This window comes from Triturus cristatus, chromosome 5_1 (assembly GCF_964204655.1).
Source record: "Triturus cristatus chromosome 5_1, aTriCri1.1, whole genome shotgun sequence".
NCBI lineage: Eukaryota > Metazoa > Chordata > Amphibia > Caudata > Salamandridae > Triturus > Triturus cristatus.
The window spans coordinates 189,748,563-189,767,100 of NC_140587.1; positions in this window are offsets into that span (position 1 = coordinate 189,748,563).

The window sequence follows — 18,538 nt, forward strand, 5'->3', positions numbered from 1 at the left end:
GTATCTTAAGAATCTTATCCTGAAAGAATGCAGAGAGCGTCTCACACCAATCCACCGTAGCTGGCAAGATGGTGCTCTGCGCAACCGGGGACATAAAACTTTGGACTATAGAGAAAATTTCCTTGGAATTGTTCTGAGCCTGATCAATCCGGGTAGCAAAGAACGCCCTTTTAGCAGAAGAGATAGCTTTATAGTAAATCTTCTGAGCCTGCCTGAGCTGCGCCTTCCGAGCAGTAGTTACTGAGACGCCAAGAGCGCTCCAATTTCTTGCAATCCTGCTTAAGATGGCGCAGATCCTCCGAGAACCACGGTTTGGAGGTTGATTCCCGAGACTGTCTGGCCGAGGTCGGTATGGCAATTGCCGCCAAAGAGCCCAGAAGCCAGTTGGAAAAAGCAACTAGACACCGATCTAGGTCTTGAGGCAGGACTGGCCTGTTGTCCTCCAACGCCCTGGCATAGAGGAAAGGGTCAGTCTTCTTAAACGCTGGTTTTAAACCAATGCTCGGTCTATTACTGGGTGAGGACACTGCCCATGAAAAAACAATTAAATAATGGTCGGACCACGAGACCGGAAGCGGGGCTTTGATTGAAATAGGAAAATTAGAAAGGATAGGATCAAGAATATGGCCCCCAAGATGGGTAGCCTGATTGATCCATTGTGAGAGATGTGCGGATTGGCAGATATCAAGAAACTCGCATGTGTCCCTTGAGTTCATAAGGTCAAGGTGGATGTTAAGATCACCTAGGATCATATAGTGGGAAAAATGCAGTGCTCTCATAGAAACCACCTCCACACAGGCCTGAAGGAATGTATGAGCCACACCTGGCGGGCGGTAAACCAGAGAGCCCCCCAGAGAAAAATGGGCAGAGCAGCGGATGCTAAAATCCAAAACTTCGCAGCCGTCCCACTTACTGAGAGAGCACTCGACCACCTCCCACATCTCTTTAAAGATGACCGCCAGCCCTCCTCCTCTCCCTGTAGTCCGATCTGACCTGTAGATTTTATACCCCAAAGGAATAGCCAGAGGTATAATAGGATCGGAGGTGTCGTCGAGCCAAGTTTCCGTGACAAAGAAAATGTCCAAAGAGTTGTCCTCAAGAAGCTCGAATACCTCCGCATGATGCTTTTTCAGAGAGCGTACGTTAAGCAGCGCTGCCGAGATAGTGGAGGCAGTTAGCGATTTAGTGCTAGTGGTAGGACCCAAATCTAGTTGAAAACCACATGCCCCACACACAAAATTCAAAGCCCCACCCAAATTAGGGGAGGAACGAGAGTTACAGCGCGACCCGCGCAGCTGTTTAAGATACTCACTGGGGTAAGACCGGAAGCGAGGATCAGCGACCCCAAATAGGGCAGCATAACTGGCCCCGGCTCCCGACGGGCTGCTGACGGGCGCAGACGGGCTTGCCTTAGGCGCGCCTTCGGCGCAGCGTGCATTTAAGTACTGTCGGTGGTCCAGGAGACTAGAGCGCCAACCAAATAAAATGGCGCCTAGCTTTATGCCACCGGAAGTGAGGGAAAAGCTCTCCTTGTAAGTAGAAAAGAATTACACAATAGTAACCTTCCCGCTCTAAGGGCATATAAAAAATTATTTCAGATCAAATGTTCCACCGACAGTGATCACTCGGCTCAGCATATTGAACTTAAAACGACACTTTACAAACACATAGAAGCCCCAGTAGTGGAGGGGTATATGTCGACAATCAACCTGAAACGTCTGCGGTGGACAAGCACCACACCATTGCACATAGCCTCAAAGGCAAAAAATCTAATGGTGACCCTCGACTCACAAAACAACATGACGATTGGAACATGGACTACCTTCCTGGCAATTCTACCACTAGCAGGGGCATCCACTGAACAGTCAAATAAAAAGTGGACAGATTACAACAGTCATCTCAGTCAAACTGCACGAATCTCAAGGAAACAACTGAGAAAGGCACTTAGGATGGCTCATCATCAAAGTCCATCATCAATAGCATGGGAGCAAGTACGTCTATTAAAGAACAAATATAAAAAACAAATCTGGATCAAAAAAAAACTCTACGCAATAACTTTTGGACAAAGTTACTACACAATGTAAAGAAACCAGACGCTAGAGCTTTTTGGGAACAAGGTGAATTCCATTAACAGAACTTCAAAAGTCATAAACACGACCTGTGTCACCGAGCCAGTCTGGCTACAAAACCTAATCTCCACATTTTCAATAAAAAACGTGGGCTGGTCTAACTTTGACACTACAAAGGAAGAGCAAAAAGCAGTAATGCCCCCAAAAAACCACAGTATAAGGAAAGACAAGTCCTCTATAATCACCAAAGTAGCAGGAAACGGCACACAGCACACTGAGGACAAACCACAGTCAAACTCTCACCACTCTGAAGTAGAAATTTTACAAATTAAAATAAAAAGTCAGCTCGATGTGGCACCGGGCCCGAACGTTGTACCACAGGCAATTTACAAACAAGATCCCAACTATTGGGCGAGCAAGATGCATAATCTGTTCAAGCTGATTGGCACATCCAGTCACATCCCAGAGAGCTGGAGAGGTGCAATAATTAATCCAATATATAAGGGAGGAGAGTGCACAGACCCCGCAAATTATCGTCTGATTGCGTTAATAGACGCAGAGGCCAAATATTATGCATCCTTGATCCTAACAGACCTGATAAGTTGGTCCGACGAGAACAAAAAAATCCCTCTCAATCAGTCGGGCTTTCGGCGGGGCACTGGCACAATCTCAAATGCACTAGCCTTAGGGCTAATTGCCAACAAAAGTCTACGACAGCGACAAGTACTTCATCTATGCTTAGTAGATTTAAAGGCGGCATTTGGCCGTGTCAGCAGATGTACACTGTGGGACAAATTGAAGCAGCAGGGCATACCAGATTCAATCCTGAACCCAATGATGGATCTCTATACTGACACTTGGATGCAGGTCAAAATCGCCGAGGGCCAGAGGCTCACCAGGAATATTTACACCAACGAGGGTCAAAAGCAAGGATGTGTCCTATTTATGGCCGATTTAACACCAAGGCTAAACGGGGTCAACTCACATCCACCACGTTTGGGCACATTGCCATTAACACACCTGTCCTACGCAGACGATGTTGTTCTCCTAAGCCACATGAGAGTCGGTTTGCAAAGATCAATTCACGAATTAGCCAACTTCGCTAAAACAAACTTGATGGTAATAAATACAATAAAAACAAAGGTTATGATCATAACTCACAGACCACTTAAACAAATGACATTCACAATTAACACGCAGAGTTAGAAGTGGTTAACAGCTACAAATATCTTGGAATATATCTGGATCAAAAGTTTTAGTTTTCCCCGCAGTATGAGACCATACAAAAAAAGGGTAACGCTCTACTTTTTACAGTTTATCTAAATCGTAAAAAGGCCCACTGTTCACTCCATTACTGGCAGTCATCAAAGCAAAATTACTTCCAACCATCGCTTACGGAAGCGTCGTCCATCATGGAAACAACGCAGCAATTCTGGACAACATCCAAACGCGAGTGTACAAAAGAGTATTTTGTCTGCCACGTGACGCCTCACCAGCTAAGGTACGTCTAGAGTTTGGCCTACAGCAACAACAACTGCATAGAAGGTATGAGGCAATCAAAATCTGGTATAAAATTTGGCTCAATCGTGCTCTTGAAATCAATAATGCACTCTGGAATGCCTTGCAAAAAGACCCAAAGTCACACTAAGCAAAGTATTTAGACTCCTCATTGCAAATAACCAGGACGGCAGACCTCTGGCACCGGAAATTACCTTTGACATCATTCCAGCTAATCATGAAAAAGGCAGCAAAAATGCACACACTCCTGGATGACAAAGTAATGTTAAGTCGACGAGCTCACGCATGGATGGTATACATTCCTACACCAAGCCCGAGCCAGCGGCATTCCTGGGCATTGCCTTTTCCCCTCATCTAAAAACCAAGTTCTTGGGGAAATTGCCCTCCAATGCCGACCTTCCCAGCTGGAAGTTCCAGGGCTCAAAAGCATGCAGCCTATGTGGGTCACCATTACAGGATTTTTTACATTTAATATGTATTTGCCCAGCCTTAGGGCCCTACCGCTGCCACCTGTTGAGGAGATAGTTTAATGAAAGAGGCATCCGCACCTGCAGATCCACAATACTAAAACGTCTGGGCTCAAAGGACCCGCAATTAATCTGCAAAGTTATAAATATTTTAACCTGTTTCGAGAACTTAATGAAACAGTGATACAGGTCATAACATCATTTAGTCGCCCCTCCCTGTCTTTTAAGAGCTATAACGTTGTAAATAGAAACAATGAATCAAATTTTAATTAATTGAACAAAGACGTGGTGCATCAGCTGTTTACACTTCATATATTGTGATGGTTTTAACTAACAATACAATAAAGAATTTCACATTAGTACTGCAGAGTCAGAGGCAGTTAGAGGCAGGGATAACAAGAATTTAGAAACAGATCGAAGAATATTTGGTAAAAAATAGAATTAAGAAACGGAAATAATTGTTCGGAAAAATAAGGTGCAGTAAAAGTTAGGGAAATATAATTATTAATATTAACAACAAAAGGACATACTGGGGCCAGCAGCAGAGCCCTCGGTCCTGGCACTGGGAGGCATCTCCAGCTCCCGCCTCAGACCCCGTCGTCTTCTTGCCCCTGGGTGCTGATAATGTAAGATATAATAAAGAGAGAGACAAACACTGATGATTGATGTGAAACAAAATATTTTTTAAAACGCTCTAAAAACATTTTTGGAAACACGAATTGCAATAAAATTGACGAATCTAATCTGATCGACTAGTAGTATCGTGGACAGTCTAGTCTATTTATTAATCCAGTTTTCCATTCTGATTCCAGTACCTTCTGACTTAGCCCACCCATTCCAAAGACATTAGTAATGAATTGCCCAAAATATATGTGCTTCTTCTAAGTTTCAATCTCAATCGAAATCATCAATGAATCAACCCCCTTTGACCGGCCAATTGTTCACTAAGTCTGCATTTCCATTTATTTTAGTCCTCAAAAATTCATAGATGGACGCATGCATAAATTTGCATGCACCAAATTGTTGGTTGGTTGCAGCTGATGTGCTGATAAATTAGTTGCAATTTTACTCACTCATTAACAAACTACAAAAGGTTCTACTAAAGACTGGATTCAGCACTCAGCAGCACATGACGTGATGGAGGACGCGTCATGCGGACCGCTACAAAATTACCAACCAATACTAAGTAACTAAACTACCTATCAATCCACCACTATCTTAGTGACAGGAGGACAAACGAAACGTACCTAAATTAAGTTCTCTAAACTCTCTTGTATAATCAGCCCAAGCAAACGCAAAGTTGGAAACAAGTAAGATTAGTAGCAGCGAGCACCTGTCTAGTATCTAGAAGAATAACAATCACATAAGAGTTTCAACCGTAACTTACCTGCATGTAAGCAGCAGCATTTGTGATGTTTGGGAAAAAACAATATTGGCAATAACATTAACACAGAAAAGAACACACAATACTACTCTAATTAGCTACTCACCAAGCCCCACGACCTCAACACCTAGCAGGCCCAGACGGTCCTGCTCCCGGTACAAGATGTCTGTCCACTGCTGAGTCAGCTGGTTATGGGAGCGCTGGACGCTCCTGGGTAGCGTAGCTGGAGCGGGGAAGGTGGCGCTGTACAAAAAAACAAGGGTGGCCACATCAGTGAAAAGGGCCGGGGCTGCACCTCTTCCAGGCGCCGTCTGCTGAAAGGAAGGCAGCTCTTGGGTGCAGGTGCCTTCCCCTTACTACTAGAGGTAGCCTTTGCCATGGTTTGGGTGGGGGCAGAAAAGAAAATGTAGGAGTAAAAAATTAAGTCAGGAGAAGAAGTAGAAAGCAAAAAAGCAAATAATATAAACCAGTAGAAAAAAGTTAAAAACACAGTAAAATTAGAAATAAAACACAAAATATACACTTAGGGAGAGAGAGGGATAGATAATAAATAAAAAAGATCAGAAAAACAGTGTAAAAAACAAAGGATTGAAAAGATTAGAGAGGGATGAAAAACAGGCCCCAGAACCATGCAAAGACTAGGAAAACAAGATGACCGCGCCCATTGGCGACTGTGTGGTGAAGTTCGCACAATATTTACCCCCAAACATGCAATCTGCGCTGCTGAACGTCAAAAACATCTCGCGAGCATGCGCGAGCATGCGGAACAAGCAACTCCGCATGCTCGCATATCTCCGCATAGTGTTGTGGAGTTTTTTGCTGCTTCGCATAGGCTCGCGTAGCACAAACGCAAACTCGGCCTGGGGTTACTTACATGTTACAAAGGCTAAAAAACAAGTATTCAGAATATGTCTGGGCCGTAGTAATCAAGGCCACACAGTACCTGCACATAAAGCACGTCCCTGGCAAGAATCAAGTTGAAGGTCCTCTGCGAGGAAAAGGATAAAGAAACATACTACAGAATACTCATAGAAGTTGAACATTTCTGGATATGCAAAACCCTAGGCTGGGGAATCCTAAAGCTCTCATTTTGTTTCAGCAGTTCCTGCCAGCATTCGGAGTTATCTGCAGGACTCTAAATTTGGCAGGCAGAAGGCCCTTAGTATGGCGGGAGTAAAGCACTCTGCTATACTGACAGACTTACCTCTTCCCACTTAACCTTTAATTTAGCCTCTGTGTCTAGCAAGAGCAACCTTTGATGGTGGCTGGCGGGTTGTAATGTTAAGGGTTTCTGCTGGCAGATACTGTTGAGACTCCACCAATGGAAATACATTATTTGGTTACCTTACCTATAAATGGTCAGGGGAGCCAAGAATCTGTGGAGTGGGATCTCCAGTAATTTATAGCAGTGCTCCTGTCCCACCAAACTCTAAATGACACATGACGCCCTTAGACTTTTAGAAATATTTGCATTTCTATGTTTGTTTACAATGGGGGCAACTACTTTAGAGTATAAATGCCTGGGCAGGCATGCCTTATATATCCTAAAAGGTTAACTGAAATATGGCAATCTACAGGATGGAAGTGGATGCAAGTCTGCAAAGAGCACCAAATAAACTTTAAACATATTCAACACTCACAAATCCCACCACATAAACTAGTGAAACACAACACAAATGAAAGAGGAAAACCTGAACAGTTATTTGAGTCATAATTGTGTTTATTAATCCTAATAAACAAAGAATGAGTTCGCCAGAACATTTATCACAACATGTAGCTTTTAAATTACTGATCAGAGTATGCATTTCTTTACAAGTATGTTGACTTGCAGCCACTACAAACCACATTTGTGCATAAAACTACTGCAAGGAAACGTACAGTATGTCAGAGGGTTACTATGGGCCAGGTTTGTTGATGATACAATCTGTTCACCTTCTAATACAAGTATGCAATGTTTGCCCTGTTTTAGGGATTTTATAGCCTTACTTAGAGTTTGGCATAGTGGGAAAACCATGGTAAATCAGCATGCACCTGTCCCACCAGGCTCTCTGTTTCCTGGTCTATACTGAGTCAAGGGAAGGGCAAAGCCTACACTGACAGAGTGTCTTCTGGCTCCACCCATGTAAAGCACTGACCTGGCAGCCAGTCAAAACAGGCAGGGAGAATATGGAATGACTTTGATTCGCAAAGAGTAAACTACCTGCACATTAAGGCAGTTTTATTTTTATTTAAGAAAAAAACTGTTTGCGGTACATACTACAACACTCTGGAATTCCCTCTCAACCCACCTGCGCCTGCTGGAACCAGAAACAGAATTTCAGAGAGCATTAAAAACCTGGCTATTCAGGCAGACTTAATGGCCTACACAACCCACATGTAATTTCTCTGCTAGCGCCGGGACACCAACGCAGAGGTAGCTGTGCGCTTTAGAAAACGCCATTCATTCATTCAACAGTCTTTGGCTTTGGGAGTCTGTTTTCTCTTAGCAAAAATAGTCACTGAGTGAGCACTTTACACATGGTGCCTGCTCAGTAAACTTTCACGGCTTTGAAATTAGCTGCCACAGCAGCAGCAGTCATCATAGCCCTGAGAACCCCACCAAGAATATCTACATATACGGGGGCTGATCTATATTGGAGATGCGCCACTTTTACGCCGCCGTTGCGTCACTTTTGTGACGCAGCGGCGGTGTTAACCCTGCGCCACGTTGCGCCATATTTACATCGTGACGCATCTATGGAGATGCGTCACGATGTAAAGCCTTGCGCCACGTAAAACCTGCGTCAGGTTTCACGTGGGCGTGTCGACAGAGGGGGGGGCGTTCCGTCGCAGGAACGCCCCTGAAAAGTGACTCAGTCAAAAATATAAGATTTGACTGAGTCACTTCCCAACGCTGATGCGCCAAAACCCTGCGCCTGCTTGAAGCAGGCGTAAGGCTTGACGCAGCATGTTAGGGATAGGGTAGGTTGGAACAGTGCTGGAGTTGCGTCGCGCTTGCGACGCAACTGAAGCACTGCGCCAACCTTACGCCATCGGATGCGTCACGCATCTGTTTATTCCTGCGCCATGATGCGCCGCATTGTAAATGCGGCGCATCATGTGTGGCGCAAGGGTAAACTTGCGTGACGCATCATTCCTGGCGCATCCTTGCTGAATTGCAGGGATGCGCCAGGAAACATAAATCTGCCCCACAGTGTATAGTACTTCCTTAGGGTGGCAGAGGTCATGGCTTCCACCCCACTGGCAGACTATCTGCCAGGGTCAAAAGTTTCCCATTAGTTCATACTGTGGTTAATGTTGGAGGTGTATCATGTTGGATTAGGGTACATTTTGGAAAAGACTAATCCGGAGGACTCCTATCCTGTATTTCTCAATCACTGCATTCTGCAGGCTGCAGTCTCAGCCCTATGCTTGTTTACTAGGCTTGGGTGGAATGTTGACTTCCGCAAGCAGAATCAGAGGAATTTTGGTAACTCTGCATTACGTTTGTAATTCTAAATTACTGATCAATTAAAATCTCACTGCTCCACCAGCAGAAAAGAAAATTCTGCAGTGGTTTCTAAAGTTTAGAAATCACTGCATATCAATCGGCGCTCGTACTCTGCAGTGATTAAAAGTTTTCATCACTGCAGAGTATGTAAGAATGGTGCAGGGTGATATGTGGTGATTTATAAAGTTTAGAAGTTCAGAAACCACTACATACGAATCGGCTCTGGTGCTCGGCAGTGATGAAAAGTTTTTAATCAGTGGAAAGTGTGTAAGAAGGGCACTGAGTGATATAAAGAGGAATGTCAAGAGAAATCATACGTACGTTTAGAAAAAAGTAAAATCAAACAAATTATTTAACATCAGAATGACAAAAATCCAATCAGTAGAACCAGAGATATGCAATTTTAGAAAGTTCAGGTAGGTATAGCACCTAAAAGCACAAAGCGCCACTCGCAGTTATCTGGGTGTGCGAGACCAGGTGAAATTCAGAAGCTCAGGCCGATTATGATGGAGTCAAGGCCAGATACAGGGACCAGGTTAGTCCCGCTAAAAAGATATCTTCAAATGTCCAGCATGAACAGTTCTGTTCAGGGTGGAGGGAGCTGCGAGGAGCAGGGATGGCATTGCGTGGGATTGTCGCTGTAGCGAAAAGAGTAGGCTGGGAGTCTTGGACCTGCATCACTGTAGCGCAAACATCCTGTCAGGCATCATGGACAGTTGCTGCTGCATATTCACATTGGCAGTCACTGCGGGCAGTTCATGCTGTGGGTGAAGTGTATCTCTTGCATTGCCGGTCATCACTGGCGGTCGCTGTTGCGCAAAGAGTCAGGTTCACTTGAGCGTCACATAGGTGGTCGGCACTGGCAGCAAGATCTTGCTATGAACAGTCGCTTTTGTGGTCAATGAAGAGCCCAAAACTTTGGGATTTTTCCTTTCCCTGGAGAGGGAGCTCACATCAACAGTCCGGGCCCAGAGGATCACCTCCTGGGGATCAGGAACTCACTTTAGCAGATGCCAGCAGGGCTAAGAGGGGTCCAGTGGCAGGTCCTGCTAACAAGTCCAGGCAGCATGTTAGCCGGGCAGATGCAGGGAAGCCTCTGGAGCTTTCTCATTCCTTATAGCTCAGAACATGAGGTCATTCAGCTGACCCTTGGAGTCACTTCAGCCTGGAATGAAGGCTGCAGGTCAAGTCTTTCTTGTCAACAAGCAGGGCAGCAAGCAAAAGGGCGGTAGAGTAGAAGGGCAGAAGATTAGCTGTCCTTCTTGTGGCAAAGCAGATCAGCAGTCCTTCTTCTGTAGTACCTACAGGTCCACAAGTGTCCTGAAACATTGGGTCTGAGGGTCCACTAGTTATCCTTGGTGTCAGCCTTGTAGTAGAAGAGGTTTCTAGAGGGTTGCATCCCCAGAGGTGCTTGTAAGTTCCAGCATCCCTGCCCTGGCCCCATCTTGTCTTCGGACACCAAAGACTAGTGTCAAACCCTTTGTGAGTGTGCTGAGGCAGAAGCTTTGGGATGTGCAAGTGTGGGAGGTGACAGGTCAGCCTCCATATCAAGTCAGAGATGGCCCATACTGCTGAAACCTAATCCTTCTTTCTCTTACTGTCTGGGAGAAATGCACAAAGGCTATCTGCAAGCTACACCTAGTCATGTGACCCAGGATACAGGCTGCAGGCACCCAGTGATTTGGACAAGAAAAATACCAACTTTCTAGATTTTTCAGATTTGTGACTTAAAATCCAAATTTATCATTAAGAAGGGCTTTAAATTACAATTCCGTAGACACCAAACTTGAAATTTCTACTTGCTCCCAATTTAAATGTATCACTTAATAAATATAATGGTATCCTATGGGAGAGGTAGGCCCTCCAGTTGTGAAAAACTAGTTTAATAGTTTTGCAATACCAGGGCATGAAAAGTTACATGTCCACCTTTTAAAAACACTGCACTTTACTAGGGACTTACAAGTACATGAAATGTGCCAATTAGGTGTAAGTCAATTTCATCTTGTCTAAGCACTTTAGCTGGGGTGAGCAGTTGTAAAGTGTGCAGAGTCCTAATAGCCAACACAAATGGGTTCAGAAAACAGAAGCGTGAAGGCAAAACGTTTGAGAATGACCCTGTGGAAAGGGAAAAGTCCAACAGGTTGGTTTTAGAATCAAAGGCTATGAAACTCTCTATTGTGCTAACACATTTGTACTTCTGTACCTGATATTCTCATGAGTCATAACATCAAATGATGTGATTTCAAGACAGCATAAAAGTGAGATGCCACTGGAAATAAAAGGAGGCCTATGCTACTGTCAATAACCATCAAGGGACAACTGTATGACAATAAAATATTGGGCTGACAGTTGTAGTTACTGTACTGTAGCAAGTTGTGCGAAGGCATTTATTGACTAAATGAAATAAAGCGCCTCCTTGGCAGTTCGGGCTGGACTGTTCCCATGAGGCACAGGGTCAAGACTGATTTGCATATGGCCATGTCTAAACTGGGGTGGTGTAGTGGGCAAAAGAACGATGGATTTAACCCAGATCTCTTGACTGGGGGAGAATGTTTGCATTGTCAGCATTCCGTCCATCATTTGTTTGTTGTAACGCTTTTCGCCCTAAGTGGGATGGGTATTCCCAGACGTGGGACCCGTGCTCACTACGCCACTGGAGTCAAGCTATCCTGGCTGATGACGGCTGATAGCCAGAAACCGGTCCTAGGATGCTTGATTCCGGTCCAGGGAAGACATGGCTTGGCAGTTCGGGCTGGACTGTTCCCATGAGGCACAGGGTCAAGACTGATTTGCATATGGCCATGTCTAAACTGGGGTGGTGTAGTGGGCAAAAGAACGATGGATTTAACCCAGATCTCTTGACTGGGGGAGAATGTTTGCATTGTCAGCATTCCGTCCATCATTTGTTTGTTGTAACGCTTTTCGCCCTAAGTGGGATGGGTATTCCCAGACGTGGGACCCGTGCTCACTACGCCACTGGAGTCAAGCTATCCTGGCTGATGACGGCTGATAGCCAGAAACCGGTCCTAGGATGCTTGATTCCGGTCCAGGGAAGACATGGCTTGGCAGTTCGGGCTGGACTGTTCCCATGAGGCACAGGGTCAAGACTGATTTGCATATGGCCATGTCTAAACTGGGGTGGTGTAGTGGGCAAAAGAACGATGGATTTAACCCAGATCTCTTGACTGGGGGAGAATGTTTGCATTGTCAGCATTCCGTCCATCATTTGTTTGTTGTAACGCTTTTCGCCCTAAGTGGGATGGGTATTCCCAGACATGGGACCCGTGCTCACTACGCCACTGGAGTCAAGCTATCCTGGCTGATGACGGCTGATAGCCAGAAACCGGTCCTAGGATGCTTGATTCCGGTCCAGGGAAGACATGGCTTGGCAGTTCGGGCTGGACTGTTCCCATGAGGCACAGGGTCAAGACTGATTTGCATATGGCCATGTCTAAACTGGGGTGGTGTAGTGGGCAAAAGAACGATGGATTTAACCCAGATCTCTTGACTGGGGGAGAATGTTTGCATTGTCAGCATTCCGTCCATCATTTGTTTGTTGTAACGCTTTTCGCCCTAAGTGGGATGGGTATTCCCAGACGTGGGACCCGTGCTCACTACGCCACTGGAGTCAAGCTATCCTGGCTGATGACGGCTGATAGCCAGAAACCGGTCCTAGGATACTTGATTCCGGTCCAGGGAAGACATGGCTTGGCAGTTCGGGCTGGACTGTTCCCATGAGGCACAGGGTCAAGACTGATTTGCATATGGCCATGTCTAAACTGGGGTGGTGTAGTGGGCAAAAGAACGATGGATTTAACCCAGATCTCTTGACTGGGGGAGAATGTTTGCATTGTCAGCATTCCGTCCATCATTTGTTTGTTGTAACGCTTTTCGCCCTAAGTGGGATGGGTATTCCCAGACGTGGGACCCGTGCTCACTACGCCACTGGAGTCAAGCTATCCTGGCTGATGACGGCTGATAGCCAGAAACCGGTCCTAGGATGCTTGATTCCGGTCCAGGGAAGACATGGCTTGGCAGTTCGGGCTGGACTGTTCCCATGAGGCACAGGGTCAAGACTGATTTGCATATGGCCATGTCTAAACTGGGGTGGTGTAGTGGGCAAAAGAACGATGGATTTAACCCAGATCTCTTGACTGGGGGAGAATGTTTGCATTGTCAGCATTCCGTCCATCATTTGTTTGTTGTAACGCTTTTCGCCCTAAGTGGGATGGGTATTCCCAGACGTGGGACCCGTGCTCACTACGCCACTGGAGTCAAGCTATCCTGGCTGATGACGGCTGATAGCCAGAAACCGGTCCTAGGATGCTTGATTCCGGTCCAGGGAAGACATGGCTTGGCAGTTCGGGCTGGACTGTTCCCATGAGGCACAGGGTCAAGACTGATTTGCATATGGCCATGTCTAAACTGGGGTGGTGTAGTGGGCAAAAGAACGATGGATTTAACCCAGATCTCTTGACTGGGGGAGAATGTTTGCATTGTCAGCATTCCGTCCATCATTTGTTTGTTGTAACGCTTTTCGCCCTAAGTGGGATGGGTATTCCCAGACGTGGGACCCGTGCTCACTACGCCACTGGAGTCAAGCTATCCTGGCTGATGACGGCTGATAGCCAGAAACCGGTCCTAGGATGCTTGATTCCGGTCCAGGGAAGACATGGCTTGGCAGTTCGGGCTGGACTGTTCCCATGAGGCACAGGGTCAAGACTGATTTGCATATGGCCATGTCTAAACTGGGGTGGTGTAGTGGGCAAAAGAACGATGGATTTAACCCAGATCTCTTGACTGGGGGAGAATGTTTGCATTGTCAGCATTCCGTCCATCATTTGTTTGTTGTAACGCTTTTCGCCCTAAGTGGGATGGGTATTCCCAGACGTGGGACCCGTGCTCACTACGCCACTGGAGTCAAGCTATCCTGGCTGATGACGGCTGATAGCCAGAAACCGGTCCTAGGATGCTTGATTCCGGTCCAGGGAAGACATGGTTTGGCAGTTCGGGCTGGACTGTTCCCATGAGGCACAGGGTCAAGACTGATTTGCATATGGCCATGTCTAAACTGGGGTGGTGTAGTGGGCAAAAGAACGATGGATTTAACCCAGATCTCTTGACTGGGGGAGAATGTTTGCATTGTCAGCATTCCGTCCATCATTTGTTTGTTGTAACGCTTTTCGCCCTAAGTGGGATGGGTATTCCCAGACGTGGGACCCGTGCTCACTACGCCACTGGAGTCAAGCTATCCTGGCTGATGACGGCTGATAGCCAGAAACCGGTCCTAGGATGCTTGATTCCGGTCCAGGGAAGACATGGCTTGGCAGTTCGGGCTGGACTGTTCCCATGAGGCACAGGGTCAAGACTGATTTGCATATGGCCATGTCTAAACTGGGGTGGTGTAGTGGGCAAAAGAACGATGGATTTAACCCAGATCTCTTGACTGGGGGAGAATGTTTGCATTGTCAGCATTCCGTCCATCATTTGTTTGTTGTAACGCTTTTCGCCCTAAGTGGGATGGGTATTCCCAGACGTGGGACCCGTGCTCACTACGCCACTGGAGTCAAGCTATCCTGGCTGATGACGGCTGATAGCCAGAAACCGGTCCTAGGATGCTTGATTCCGGTCCAGGGAAGACATGGCTTGGCAGTTCGGGCTGGACTGTTCCCATGAGGCACAGGGTCAAGACTGATTTGCATATGGCCATGTCTAAACTGGGGTGGTGTAGTGGGCAAAAGAACGATGGATTTAACCCAGATCTCTTGACTGGGGGAGAATGTTTGCATTGTCAGCATTCCGTCCATCATTTGTTTGTTGTAACGCGAGTCCTAATAGCCAACACAAATGGGTTCAGAAAACAGAAGCGTGAAGGCAAAACGTTTGAGAATGACCCTGTGGAAAGGGAAAAGTCCAACAGGTTGGTTTTAGAATCAAAGGCTATGAAACTCTCTATTGTGCTAACACATTTGTACTTCTGTACCTGATATTCTCATGAGTCATAACATCAAATGATGTGATTTCAAGACAGCATAAAAGTGAGATGCCACTGGAAATAAAAGGAGGCCTATGCTACTGTCAATAACCATCAAGGGACAACTGTATGACAATAAAATATTGGGCTGACAGTTGTAGTTACTGTACTGTAGCAAGTTGTGCGAAGGCATTTATTGACTAAATGAAATAAAGCGCCTCCTGTGACCTGACAAGACTATCACTAGCGATTCAGGGTCATATGAGTACTAGCCTCTTCAGTGTTGGCGAGGCCACCCATTGTAACTCCCCAATGTTGCAGATGCTGGAGAGGCTGGCAAAGGATCCTCTAATGTGAGCACTGGATGCTTGCTTTCTTCAAAGATTTTGTGTGTAAAGCAGAATCACTTCTGCTTCAGCTCGTCTCCCCCCACCCATCTGTGGTGCCCACGCACCATTCAGCGTGGTGACATCATAGATAGAAAGCGAAATCAGTGGACATCGGTGCTAGAGGTTATAACTCTGCCCCCACTGCACTTATCAGGAGGGGAAAGTGAGCATTGGAAAGGGGCCAATGTCCCCTTACTATAATCGCCTCTTTTTAGTGGATACCTTTTTGAGATCGCCCTAAGAGGGCGATTCCCAAGCATGAATCCACTAAACTAGAGACCAGGGCTGTGCTTGGGCTGTGAGAGCGGCTGCCAAGACATAGGCCTTTGCTCCCCTTACCCTCTGGGCATTAGCAGTCTTTCTTTCCTGGGGGTGGATGGGGGCAGGTACTACCAATCTATCCTCTTGGAAAGGGTTGAAAGCCTACTAGAGGCCAGGGCTTTTTTATATGAATTATTTGGAAAAGTTGGGGGTGGATAATCATGGTATAGGGCCTTGCTCCCACCCCTGGGAGACAGGTTGGGGGTTTTGCCGTCAACCCTCCCCAAGGGGTAAAAAAATCCACTAGACATCAGGGATTGTTTTTAAAAAAACAGAAAGGGTGGGGTGGTCTATCCTGGCATAGTACCAGGACCCCACCCCAATCAGGGCTATACTGTCTTCCTGCCCTTGCGGGAAGCCAGATGGGGGTTTGTTCCCAATTTTCCCCTGCTGTGGTCGGTTACCCAGTAGACATCAGGGATATCTTTTTTAAAGTTAGGGATACTGGTGTCCCACCCATGCATAGGGTCATACCTCTGCCTCAAAAGGGGCAATACAGTCTTTCTATCCACCATGGAAGGCAGATTGGGGAGTTTACCCAATCTACTCGCCGGTGGTATCGGGTAGAAAGAACACTAGACAAGAAGATTTTGTTTTTTAAAGAAAAAGAAGATGGGGGCATCCCATCTGGCAAAGGGGTATGCCTTCACACCAAAGCAGGCATTACAGTCTTTCTGCCACAGTGGAGGCAAGTTGTTGGTTTGTCTCTAATTTGCCTCACACTGCAGACAGCCCACAAAACACCAGGGATTTTAGAGGGAATGGGTGATGGCAGCCCATACCAGCATAGGTCTTTCTGACCTCACCCTCACCTGGAGGCAGGTAGCTGGATTAAGTGGTGAGCTCTTTTTATACCTTGCAGAACCTCGTTAAATAGTGACCACAGGTAAGGTGTCCAGACTAAAGGCTCGGAGCGAAATAGGTCGTCGGGGATCTTATCCAGCCCCGGTGCTTTAGCTGGTAGTAACTTGCCCAGTGCCTCTGTGATCTCCTTCATTGTGCAGAGTGGTCCGTCTAGATTTGGCAACTCCGCATCTATAATATTTGTTTCCACCCTACGCTCTTCCTCTGTTGTCCTTCTATGTAAAGATTTAAAATAGGCTCTCCAGACTTCTTCCTCTGAATTTGGCGATATAGCCAATTTGCCTTCGGATTTCCCTGTCTTAACTAAGTTGATTTTGACTTTAGCTACAATATTTTTCTACTGGTCCCTAGCTTCCTTGATACGTGGCCTATCATTCGTTCTGATAGAGGTTAGAAGGGCTGGCTTGGCTACCTTAGTGTTTATTGAACCATGGGTGCCTTGGTTTGGAGTTCGGCCTGGGCCTTTTGCTGTCATAGAAAAAAGGTGCTAGGGCAGAAAGAAAGTCCTGATGATTTTTTGCAATTCTTGTTTGGGAAGAGAAAGTGCCGGTGGTCACAGAAAGTTGGGACGCAGCTTCGAGAAGGGGGACAATTTGTTTTTTGTAGGAAGGCTACTTTGTCCTGTGATTGAGCAAGTTCCCCAGCGTACTCTCCTCCCTCCTTCAGCCAATACGAAGCCGGGATTAGGTTTTGAAGATGTACTATGATGGCATTCAGCAAGCGGGAGAGATATTTCTAAGACCATAGAATTGTGGTCACTCTCGTGGCGAGGGGTGACCTTAAAATCAACGACCCTGTGCCATAGTCTGAAATCTACCAAAATGTAATCTAAAATTGATGCCTGCCCGTGTCTGTTAAAGGTAAAATTCCTGGGACTATCGGATGGCAATCGACCAGTACAGGCCCTCAGTGAGTGGCTTAGTTTGAGTGCGTTCATTTGTAGGACCAGAGGAGTCCGTGCCCATTTTGGTAGAATGTTGGGCTCTGTAATTGCCCAAACTGAATCCTCCTCACTTGTAATGCTTGTGGAAAAGCCGCTCAGGGGCTCGAATTGGCAGTTAAAATCCCCCGCCTAAGATGTCCCAGAAGTTCTCCGGTATAGTTGGGAGAAATTAGGTTAGGGAGTGAAGAGTGTGGGAAGATTGCCCATAGCATACTGGCCAAGAGTGAACATTGATTAGAGCAATCCTAGTAGAGTTAGGAAAGGAGAGAAGAACATACAGAATATCAGGGGGAAAGGTCTCTATCTGTTTGGCCTTGCAACCCAGGTGCACTCCAAACCAGGTGCACAGGCCCCCAGAGGGTCTCCCCTAACCCCCTGGACTGCTGGGATACAGTAAGACGCATAGCCCACTCTGTGTGTATCTGCCCTTGTCCATGTTTCCTGGATCATGCATAGTTCGTGTTGATCTATGAGTGCCCCCCAGTCTGGGAGATCCAGTTTTGTGTTGAGTCCTGCTATGATACTTGATGGTCCTGCTTTGTTGGTTAAAGGAGCCTGGGGGGTAGGACGTGCCCTTAATTGGGCCTGGTGTATATCTTTGGGCCCTAACCCTCCCCTGGTGCTGCATTCGTTAACCCAGTTTCGGTTGCTAGGTGGAATGGGAGTGGGATCTAATGGCGTGCCCTCATAGACCTGCTCCTTGTCTCTTTTCTGCTTTGCATATCCATCCTTTTGCACTGGCCTGCCCTGGTACAAATGTCTCATTCTAGTCTCGTAGTTATCACTGGGACATTTATGGGAGGGGCTAGTGGGCCTTAGGCAGTCTACCGACGGGGAGATTGTATATCAGTGATGTAGAACGGTTCCGGCTTGTCTGCGGCGTGGGCCCGCCCTGATCACTCATTCCCCAGTCATTGGCCATACTTCCCACATTATGTAGCATTAGCCTGGGAGATTACAAATATCCCAAGGGCAGAGAAATGGTACCACCAGTCTCCCTAGGGTAACCCCAATCCAAAATGTATTAGACAGCCCCGGTGTCCCTAAAGTTGATCACTATGCAGTCCCCGGCTATGTCCTTTCGCTTCCACCCCAGCCAGCTTACCCTACATGTAAATT